The sequence below is a fragment of the Adiantum capillus-veneris genome, chromosome 25, assembly GCF_014529385.1.
Source record: "Adiantum capillus-veneris isolate H3 chromosome 25, ASM1452938v2, whole genome shotgun sequence".
Classification (NCBI taxonomy): domain Eukaryota; kingdom Viridiplantae; phylum Streptophyta; class Polypodiopsida; order Polypodiales; family Pteridaceae; genus Adiantum; species Adiantum capillus-veneris.
Genome location: NC_140955.1, coordinates 130,295,217 through 130,307,462, shown reverse-complemented (window position 1 = coordinate 130,307,462; position 12,246 = coordinate 130,295,217).

The following is a 12,246-nucleotide window of genomic DNA, read 5'->3' as shown; positions in this document are numbered from 1 at the left end:
TCTTTTGCATCATCGTATGGTAGATGTCCCTAAGAGACTGCTTCCGGGCCATTTCCAGGTGTTCCAGTGAACTCCGACTTACAGATAGGCATCACTAAATTGTCAAGCTCTTTCCTCACTTTGTGGACCAGCAAGACCTCCAAGCTATTCAGTTGGAACTGGGTAAACAGAAGATCAATGGTTTTCCAACTCTTGTTGTCACTGTCCCAGAAGTGCCCTAGTCGATTCAGACCCTTATTATTCAACTTCCTGGCTGTCTCTATCCAATAGGGAATTCGTGGCGGATCTGCAACTTTGGAGAGCCAAGGGGACCAATGCAAAATGGAGTTCTTAAAGTACCTGGTTTTTCTCCCCACTTTAAGACTCCTGCTACTATGTTGCATTTTCTTACCAATTCTCCTGAGCTACCCCCAGTCTTAGGGTGGTCCACGTCGGGGCTGACAGCTTGTCATGAACCTCCACCCCTCTCCACTTTCCACCCTTCGAGCCAAGTTGAGCTGCTTCTATCATATCTTTGATCATGACAACCCAAACTTAATCATGTTTAGCCAAGGACACAACAAATTTGGTGCAGCAAGCTTCTGCATGGGCCACAGGATTCAGGATTCCGAGGCCTCCTTGATTTCTCGACTGAGCAACAGATTCCCAACGGGCCCATTGCCATGGCCTCGAGGATGTCATGTTGTTTTTCCATAAAAACCTTTTCCCTGGTTTTAAGAACTCTTTCCAGTGACACTTAGCCATCTTGAGAAGCGGGCGAGTGAAGGCAATATAAGGAAGCATAAAAGCGTTTATCACTTTTACCCGACTTGGGAATGGGAGAAAGGGTCAAATGAATCATTTTCTGATAGGGAGATCAGCCTTGACTTCTCTATATTACAATGGGACCCCGAAGCTACTGAGAATATTTGTACAATCTCCAGAGCTTTCCTGATGACCTGGGGGCACTCCTTCAAAAAGAGGAGAGAATCGTCTGCAAAAAGTTTTGTTAGGAGTTGGTTGTTTCCTGGCAAAACCAGGCTGTGCAGCTCCCCTCGTTCTGCACTAGCTTCAAGCTTCGTGATTAAAGGATGTGATCCTATGGCAAAAAGCAGGGGGGCCAGAGGGCATCCCTGCTTGATAGACCTTTTGACCTCAAAAGAGCCCACAATTCTATCGTTGAATAGGAGCTCTAACTGGCTTCCAACTCGCAATACACTTACCAGACGACATGGTAAGCCTTCTTATCTTATGTACTATCTAAAAAGTCCATAGAACAATGTGCAACCTTAGCAAAGTACGTTTGGTGACCAAGCTTCTCCCTGCTGAGTTTGTAAAGTTGATATGATATCAATAAAGTTTGAATTTGTAGCATGTGCATGTACCATAGAGATGAGATCATTATGTCCCTTGAGGGGCCATCTCAATCGCACACAACCACACGCACACTCGCTAAAGTGCAGAGCGGCTAGGCATCAACAGGGTGGGCCGTTGTGCAATAGCACGCACCTTGCCACTGTGTGAGGGCATCGGCAGGGTGGGCCATTGTGCAACAACGCTCACCGTGCCATCATGTGACGGCTGGGTTGAGACCACGAGAAAGCATAGATCATCACATAGTGTCTCGATTCTTGTAAAACAACCCACCAACACCTGGCTAAACATTGCACTATGCCGGCTAGCCTCGTTGCTATCTTGGACCCTGGACGTTGCTTAATCAAGTTCATAAATTACCATTCATAAGGTTTAAAAGACCTCATCAAGAAGTGAGTCACATAGCATTGAGCAACGAGTGATTTCAATTTGCATTGATTTTGTAATGATTGAGGAGGTGAGTCACATAGCATTGATCAGTGCTTTCAAGTTGCTCGTGTATGCTCGTGGTGGTTACATGTAGTCACAGGTACAAGTTTTACAGTTTTACAGGTACAATTTGTAAGAATTTTTGTTGCGATGCGTAGTGAGCATCGCTTTTTCTATCAATCGTAGCTTGTGCTTGCATTCTCTGCCAGCTTTGGAAGAGTTTGGACACTGTTTTCTATTATCTCTTGGTAAACCTACATTGATCTACAACTTTTGCATAGACAAGCATCGGATCGATACTTTGATCATGGTTATGATTGTGCAGTAGTAGTAGTCAAGGTGATCTCCCACTTTGGTATCTTTGATGCGATATATGGTCGTGATTTTGATTGAGATTTTTCTCAGTTTACAGGCGAGACTCTATCGAATTTCTCCCATGATTTCTTACCATAGTTTGCTCTTTTGATTTGACATCATTTGACATTATGTGTGATGGTACTTCCGAGTCTACACATGAGAGACCATAGTCTTTCAGTTTCTGATATATGTGATGTTGGCATTGTGGTCACAAAGGGAAAATTAGGCATCGTTACTTCCGACATATGAGCAATGGCAAGAATGTGTGTGAGATGTAGAGAAGGTTTTGACACATGCTAGAGAGGTGGGTGAGTGTGGCAGTGAGTCATATCACATTTACCTTTAGCGTACCTCTTAATTATATGTCTTGCACATGTGACATATCTTCCCATTGGTTGCTAGATGAGTATGTGGTCTTCTTCCACCTCACACCATGTTGTGAGTTGTTTCACACTTTTTATAGTGGGAATCTCGGTTGAGTACGCTGGGGTGATGGTTCGGCGTTTTTCATTGCAAGAGTAGGAGATGTTTGCTTGTCATTGCCCAATGGTGCATCATATATGCTATGACATGTGCATTATGTTCCATAGTTGAGACAAATTTTGATCTAAGTGCGACAACTAGCAGATAGTGGTTGTCATGTATCTCTTTGAGAGCGGTTTTCCCAAATATATAAGGAGAGAAGCTAGGAGTGGCTTGGTCTATCCTATGTTTGTATATGAGATTCAAGACGACATTTGATTACAACATTGACATGTGACGATTGAGAGATGAGACATGTCTCATTTGCAATTGAGCTTCACTATGCTTAGGAGGACAGAGAATTTAGCTATGCACGACATGTTAGTGGACTCTGTAGAGACAAAGAAAGAGCGAAATTGCTCTAATGGGATATAGAACGTGTCACCAGAGTTTGTGCAAATAGAGGTACAATGGGTCTGCTCCTTAGAGACACAAATAGAGATGATCGATATGGAGTTCTTTGATATGCTCATGTTAGAGGTTGATAAGATGATGCCAAGACAACATAGTTCCACCTATGGAGGACAGGGGCATAGTATTCACCAATACCTTACTATCGTGTTGGAGGGGCCAAAAGAGATGAATTTTACAGTTTCTAAGCGGCACTTTATGGAAGAATGATGCACATTGTAGGCATCTCTATATTTGACGACAAGTATACATTGTGGCTTCCCTTTTTTGGATTGTGTTATATTACAATCAATCATTATTAGATGTTTAATTCATAGCCTTAAATGAATCATCTTTTTTGGTTTTTCATATTTTTCACTAGATGGTGATTTCTCCTATTGTCCATGGTCTCAATTAGATGGCTTCAAATGACTCACCAATTTTCTTTTAATGCCAACGACATAGTGTATTGCATTGCTTCCACTAGTTGCACTAAAGAGGTATACTTCAGTTTGCATAGATGATGTTTAAGGAGTCGTTTTGAATTCTACTATATTTTTGTTTATCCTTCTTGGACTAGGATAATGCTTCTCACCTATAAGTCCCTCCAAACCTCAAAGAGGTGATAAGATTATTTGAAGGGTTAGTCTTAGCATCATCCTAGTATGGGTTCATCAAAGGAAGGTCCATTTACGATAAGGCTAACCAAGATTATCTCAGCATGGGTTCATCAAAGGAAGGTCTATTTACGATAACATCTTGGCAGCAATGGTGGGCATCGAGTACGCAACTGTCACAAAGCAAGAGTGTGTATTGTTACAGTTGGACCTGGATAAGGCTCAGAATAACATCGACATATATAGAAGTCGTCATGGAAGCTTTGGGCTTTGGGCCGCACCTATGTCGTCCGGTAAGTGTACTGGAGAGCTCCTATTCAATGATAGAATTGTGGGCTCTTTTGAGGTCAAATGGTCTATTAAGCAGGGGTGCCCTCTAGTCCCCCCTGCTTTTTGCCATAGGATCTCATCCTTTAATCACGACGCTCAAAGCTAGTGCAGAACGAGGGGAGTTGCAAGGCCTGGCTTTGCCAAGAAATAGCCAACTCCTAGCAAACCTTTTTGTGTACGATTCTCTCCTCTTCTTGAAGGTGTGCCCCCAGGTCATCAGGAAATCTTTGGAGATTGTACAAATATTCTCAATAGCTTCGGGGTCCCAAAGTAATATAAAGAAGTCAAGGCTGATCTCCCCATCGGAAAAAGACTCATTTGACCCTTCTGACTGGTCGGGGGAGATTGTCGCAAAAGGGAATATCTTCAGACATCTGGGAGCCCCCTTGGGGGTGGACATAACTCACAAGCAAAGATTCGAGTGGGTGCTTGAAAAAATCAAAACAAAAATGAGTAGGTGGGAGTATGCTCTTCTCCCATTCCCAAGTCGGATAAAAGTGATAAATGCCTTTATGATTCCTTATACTGCCTTCACTAGCCCGCTTCTCAAGATGGCTAAGTGTCACTAAAAAGAGTTCTTAAAACCAATGAAAAGGTTTTTATGGAAAAACAACACAAAATCCTCTAGGCCATGTCAAAGGGCCCGTTGGGAATCGGTTGCTCGTCCGGAGGCCTCGGAATTTTGAACCTTGTGGCCCATGCAGAAGCTTGCTGCGCCAAATTTGTTGTTTCCTTGGCTAACCAGGATCAAGTTTGGGCTGTCATGATCAAAGATATGATAGAAGCAGCTAAACTTGGCTCAAAAGGTGGAAAGTCAAGAGGGGTGGAGGTTCATGACAAGCTATTAGCCCCGACGTGGACTACTGTAAGACTGGGGGGCAGCTCAGGAGAATTGGTAAGAAAATGCAATAGAGCATGAGGAGTCTTAAAGTGGGGGGAAAAACCCAGATACTTCAAGAACTCCATTTTGCATTGGTCCCCCTGGCTTTCCAAAGTTGTAGATCCGCCACAAATTCCCTATTGGATAGACAGCCAGGAAGCTGAATAATAAGAGTCTGAATCGAGGGGCACTTCTAGGACAGTGACAACAAGAGTTGGAAAACCATTGACCTTATGGTTACCCAGTACCAACTCAATAGCTTGGAGTTCTTCCTGGTCCACAAAGTGAGGAAAGAGCTTGACAATATAGTGATGCCTATCTGTGATTCGGAGTTTGACTGGAACGCCTGGAAATGGCCCGAAAGCAGTCTCTTATGGAAACCCCATCCTAAAGACATTTACCATACAATGATGCATAAGAAGAATTGGTCTAGCCCCCTTAACAAGATATGGAAAAACCAATGGCCGGAGAAAAGGTGGGATCAAGCAATGGAGAACATCTGGAAGCCAAAGGTTCTGTAGCACGTGAAGGTATTTTTATGGAAGGTAATTTGGGGTGCTCTACCGACGAGGGTGAAGATTCAAGAAAGAGGGATTGAGTCAGATCGATGCTTGGGGTGCAGGTTTTCTAGTGAAGATGTGGCCCACCTCTTCATGGATTGCCCAACTATCAAAGGCCTCGCAGGGAAAATATGCAAGTGGGTCCAAAGAACATGGAAAATTGGTTTTTAAAAGACTGATCTATTCCTTGGAGGGAAGAATTCAGGTGGTCCTGCCATCCTCATCAGCACTCTAATCGTCGGGTACTTCTTCTTACATAATGTATGGCAGACAAGGAACCGCCGTGTGTTTGAAGGAGGTCTTGAGGTGGCAAGCTTCGCAGAAATTATACAAGAAAGCAAAGTGCTAATTTGGACGCTCGGGCGCAAGCAACACTCGGAGGATTCGTCTAGGACTACTTGTGCCTTGTTGTCAACAGAGGTTATGCCTAGGATGGGGGAAAATCTTGGCTATCGGTAATTAAAAGATCTCAAAAGAACATGATAATGGATTGTATGTACCAAGGATAAGGGGGCGAGTTGGTTGGGATGGCTGCCCTGATAGCCGATGTAACTATGGTCCCTGGATGATGTCATGGCTCAACACGAGCATGACAAGACCTTGTAATTATTTGGGTTGATTAATATAATTCACTCACAATTGTGAGTTTTGCTAAAGAAAAAGAAAATATTATTTGAAGGGTAAGATTTGGATGTTCCAATGCTCTTTTTTCCTTCATTGCCTCTTCCAATTGGTTAATTTGGTTTCTAATAGCCTACCCCCCCCCCCCCCCCTTTTTTTCTTAGCTCGCAAGATTATGTCCTTGCAGCCTTCTGAGAGCTTCACATCACTTTCGTCCTCGTTGATTCAGCAACAGACACAGAATGGCGGCTTCTGCTCCACCTCAGAGGGACCCCATTGAAGCCCCCTCGCCCGACACCGCAAAGCCGAACCTTCGATTTTCTCTTTCGCCATAAGAGCAAGTGAGCTTTATGGCCGAAGTGGAGCGGTTGCAAGCCACTTCGGTTAATAGTAAGATCATTGGCACTCAACCTAGTCGAGGCGAGGTTCGTGATTACAGGCCCGTCTTCTCTCCGATGTGGGCAAGATCACTGATGTCCAGATAGTCCATTTGGCAAAGACCTATCCTCGCAGGAGACCTCGAACCACAGCACCTGCGCAGCCCCAAGAGGCTGAGCAAGCCAAGCAGCCAGATATGTAGGACGCAGAGGTTTGTACTATGACAGAGACGAGTGATCAGATGCAGCAGGTGCCTGGCCGCCACCGACAGGGAAGGGCTCACCCCACTGCTCCCCCTGGTGGCCAACCTTCTGCAGCTCAGCAACACTGGGTTCTGAATGGGAACCGTTTTGACCCCCTTAAGCTAGACCTTCCTAACCCCGTTTACTTCAGTTCCTCCACCACCACCTCCTCCTCCCTCGGACGTGTTGGGTTCAAGCCCTTGCCGGTCAGCCTGTGAGAACAAGTCTCAAGGCATGCAGCTATAGACCATCAGTTAGTGGAGTTTACATGAGCAAAAGGCGTGGTTGATATCACCTTTCAAAAAACTATGCAAGGACTTCTTTTTAATGGAATTATAGGGAGTAGCGTGTTATTTTTTCTTTGGCTTGTGTCGACTTCTTCTCTCTCTCTCTCTCTCTCTCTCTCTCTCTCTCTCTCTCTCTCTCTCTCTCTCTCTCTCTCTCTCTCTCTCTCTCTCTCTCTCTCTCTCTCTCTCTCTCTCTCTCTCTCTCTCTCTCTCTCTCGTCCTTCTCTGCATGCTCTGCACCACCATGGCTCCCTAGCCTCCTTCACAACATCTGGTATCAGAGCCCTACTGGGCCTCGGCGCTCGACAAGCAACACGCGGGTACAATCGCTTAGGGAAGGATGAGCAACATGTCGACTTGCATCAAATTGCACACAAATGGCATCAACAGCGTCGCCCTGGCCTAAGCAGCAAAATCCGTTACTTGATCGGCGGCTCCCAGTTCGGCCTGTACAACGCGTCTGTTGCTCGATTGTTGCCTGCACCATTGCTGTGTTACAGAAGGTTTATTTTGTGTGTTGATTTTCACACTTATTTCAAGTGGCCACCCAATTAATATTTTAAGCAAGGCACTATTCCCACACTTGGGTACCCTCGACCCTGCAGCACGGTGCTCGTCAACGCTAATAATCGAACAATCGATTAGCAAATCAAGCACAATAATCGAACAGTCGATTAGCAGATCAAGCATTTATGAATTTCCAGATTGCAGGTGGTGAATTGGCAAGGCGTGTTTGTGACATATCAAAACGCTGCTATCCTTTGCATATTGAATATGGCATCAAAAGTCAACAAGTTTAATGGATCTGGCTTCCACACTTGGCAGATAAAATTTAAAGGCTATTTGATGCGCAAAAACTTATGGAACGTGGTCAAGCCTCTCGCAGCCGACGAATCTGGCACATCCGCTGCAGTTACAAGGGCATTATCTGTTGAGCTACAAAGGAAAGACGAACAAGCTTTTGGTATCATTCTAACCTCCTTAGAAGACGATTTTATTCATTATTTGGACGATGTTGATTCTTCAAGTGCTGCCTGGATAGAGTTAGAGAAGCTTTTCGGTGCCAAAGCTAAGTATTCAAAAATGAGTTTAAAAATGGAATTATATTCCATTCGCATGCGTGAAGATGAAAACATTGCAGCTTTAGCTAATAGACTGAAGAGTATTAAAACTCAACTTGTTTATGTCGAAGCTCTAGTACCAGAAGAAGATCTCATAGCCATTTTGTTAAAAAGTTTGACTGAAAATTTTCATTAGATTGTTACTGTTTTAAAAGAGAAAGATCCGCTACCCTCCTTGGATGGTATCATCAATTCATTGCAGGAAGAAGAACGCAGGGTACCTAGTACCAATTCTACTATTTTTCCCATTGCATATACAGTCTCGAATGCCGTATCCCCCACCAGTTCTTCTGATACTTCAAGTGCATATGCAGTCACTAAATGTGCTGCTACAGCAGCTTCATCTCGACCATTCAATGGAACCAGATCTTGTTCCATTTGTGGGTGCAACAATCATCAGACGAAAGACTGTTTCAAGAAGAATCTTTGTGTTCACTATGGTAAAACAAATCATTCGTCAAATAGGTGCTTTCAAAAGGGTAAAACTCAAATTCATGTGGTTGAGGGAGACATTGAATCTCCAATATATTCTATTGAAACGAGGAAATTTTTTAGATCAACTCTTTTCATGTTGTTTAGTCAAAATAAATTGTACGGGCTATAGACACTGCCATCCATGAGTGGTAAGACCTCCCAATTTATCAGTTTTTGTTCTCAAGTCCTACTTTTGTCCTACTTCTCATGAGGTTACTGGGTACACCTTAAACCCAAGGTTTGGAAGTGAACCAAAAACTCCATTTTTGGTAGCTAACTTTTTTTGACCTACACCCTGTCTCTTCAAGGGGGGGTTACTGATCTAGCACCAGGTTATGGATACACCAGAAATCCTTGGTTGTGAGAAAACCTAAAACTCACGGTTGACGAGTACAACAAAAACTCGAGGTATCATGAGTTGCTTGTCTAGTTCGAGCTTGAGGGGGGGATTGTTGGGTTCAAGGCATGCAGCTATAGACTATCAGTTAGTGGCGTTTGCATGAGCAAAAGGTGTGGTTGATATCACCTTTCAAAAAACTATGTAAGGACTTCTTTTTAATGAAATTAGAGGGAGTAGCGTGTTATTTTTGCTTTGGCTTGTGTCGACTTCTTCTTCTTCTTCTTCTTCTTCTTCTTCTTCTTCTTCTTCTCTCTCTCTCTCTCTCTCTCTCTCTCTCTCTCTCTCTCTCTCTCTCTCTCTCTCTCTCTCTCTCTCTCTCTCTCTCTCTCGTCCTTCTCTACACGCTCTGCACCACCATGGCTCCCTAGACTCCTTCACAACAGGACGTTGCCGCTCCACCTCTCCTACCTCCTCCCCTCCCTCCCCCCTCCACCTTCGCCTCCCGCCCCTCCTCTCTCCCCGATGGGGCCCACAGTCTCATCTCCAGAGCCTTCTTCCACTCCTTCTCAGACGCAAGGTACTGGACACTCTTTTGCTGCAAGGCGTTCTCTTGGTAGTGCTTTCACTATGAGCCATATGGCTCGAGAGGGATAGCTCCACCTGACGCCGCCTTTTTTGGTGCACACTTCTCCCTTGCAGCAATGCCTAGAGGTCTGACTAGCTTCGACATTCGTAGATGCTGGGACTTCTTCGACTACAGCCTCACTCGGTTTTTGGGTGACTCTTCTGACTTGGAGGAGGCCAGCTTTCGAGTCCACGTCCTCTTTTTCTTGCAGCTAGAGGCATTGAGGCCCTGGACACAGGGGTGGGTTTCTCCTTTCCGTTGTGTGGTAGGGATCACACAGAGTGGACCTAGCACAATCCTTGACTAACTCCAGATTCAAGCTACTGAGTTCTCACACCACACAGGGAACCTAGTGGTGACACATCTGGTGCAGACACTTTGGCATCTTGCCAAGTTTAGCATGACGCCTCCAGATGTAGCGGGTTGCAGGCACATTGTGGTGCATTTGTTTGCTGACACTCAGTGCCCTCCTTGTTATGTATTTGTGCATAAGGATTCTTGGACAAAGGATATAGCCCTTCGGGCACGCTCGGATTGGGCCTGCTGGGCGGGACAGCCACTTCTTGCACACTGGTCTAGAGGTCGTTCGGATGCGGATTACTCCGCATCCAAACCGGCCTCAAAGATAGCGAGGTTGGCTGCTACGGTAGCATCTGTTTTCTCTCACTGACTCCATGAGGATCATCTCATGGAATGTGCAGGAATTAGGAGGGCCCCAGTTTCAGTGTTAGAGGGGTTGACTACGTCAGGAGATGCAAAGATGCCTTGTGGATGGTGAGATTGACATTCTTATGCTACAGGAGCATCATCTTTGTGAGAGCCACATTCGGCGATGTGGTCAAATTTTACGTGGTTGCTATGAGACGTTTTGGTCAACTGCTTTTGGACCTGGAGGCATCCAGGGTGGGGTATGTCGGACTATTGCAGACTCTTTGCAGCATGCCATTGTGGGCAGGGGATTAATGTGCCAGGCAAAGCTCAATGGATTACTATGTAGGTTCAGGGCTGCCTCATGGGCTTCTTGAACATCTACGCGCCCAATGTGGCGAGTGCACGTGCAGAGTTTTGGGCTCACATTGTAGAGTCTCTCCCGTAGGCAGAGCAATGGTGCATTGGGGGAGACTTCAACATGTTGGAGGACCCAACTGACAGGATTGGAGGTAGCCATACTACTGTGCATGGAGATGAGTTGGCATATTGGGAGAGGTTATGTATGACTCTGCGGGTTTCATATGTGTGGCATCATTCTAGCTTTATGAGGCCTCCTGATAGCCTGGCCTTCTCTCATTCGGATTGTAGAGTGGGAGGAGTGAATATATCTTGAATAGATCGCTTCTACACTAGTGATCACTTCTATGACTTGCGTGGGACTGTTGACATTTTGGATGGGACTTCCTTTTCGGACCATGCGCTAGTGATCCTCACAGTGACTGATAGGCAGAGGAGGGGGAGCACGATGCTGTGCATACTTGAGAGGGTCTTGTTGGACTCTGTGCTCAGAGAGCTAGTGCAGGCTCTTTGGACAAAGAGCTTAGACATGCAGGATTCTCCTACTGACAGAGTGGCCTCAGGACTTGCTCAACTTAGTCGACTCTTTCTTTAGGAGTCTTTGGCTCGCCTGACCGCAGCGAGAGAGGAGGAGCAGCATCTTCGACGAGGCGTTGCTTCCCAACAAAGGATGTGTGCGCTCCTTGCCGCACTGTCGAAGCAAGGGACTTGCCGATACACCGTGTGCGAGCCACAAATGGCTCCAAGCACACAACAAGACTAATCTAGCAAGCTCAAGAGAGCAAAGGGTGTGTCACTCACCGCTCTACGCTCGCCTTCGTGGGGGATTCCTCGCCGCGATGAAGAAGAAGCTGCAGTCGTGCCGCGCTCAACCACTTCGCCGCCGTCGTGCCTTCATAATGCTCGATCGCACACACACACTCTCCCTCTCTTTCTCTCTCACATACACACACACACAAGGAGGTGAAGAAGAATAAGATGGAGATGGAGATGGAGCAAGAGCACTCGTCTATTGCACAAATGACAGAATGAGTGAATTTTAGGTTTAGTTGGCTTTTATATCAGCTCACCCCATTCACACTTGGGCGCCCATGCTTAGCCAACTGATCCCTTGAATGTCCCAGTTAGAGTGCGCCTCTCATCGGCGATCACTCTTACCCTTTTCCTATTGGTCCGACAAGCCCGGTACCTGACTCTACCAAATACATAATACACGTCCATCGTAGGTGATGGGGTGTCCGTGAGCCGTGAGGGTTAACATGCCCCCCTTCCTGATGTAGATTCCGTCCTCAGAAGCTATTGATTTGAAGCTCGTTCGTCGAGGTGGAAGAGCATTTGAGATGAATGTCCTTAGCCTTCTTCAGTCACTGCAAAATCAAACAACATTGGCACAGTAATTGCATTTTCATAAGTGATTAAAAAGCATATGCAATTTTAGGTAGACAAATTGATTGGTAAAAGAATTTCAAACAATTTGTCAGCAATGAACATTAAATTGCAATGTAATCAAATGCATAAACATATGTAAAGGTAAAAAATTAAACAAGTCTGGGGTCGCTAATTTGACGGTCGAAAGGCACTAGAGATCGAATATTAATACCATGGGTAAGCTTCTTAATTTTCTGTGGTCAATTAAGTTGTTTAATCGCGAGAGCCAAGTATTCATGTTCGAGGGCTGACTAGAGGCTATATCTAGAAGACCTTGTAGTTAA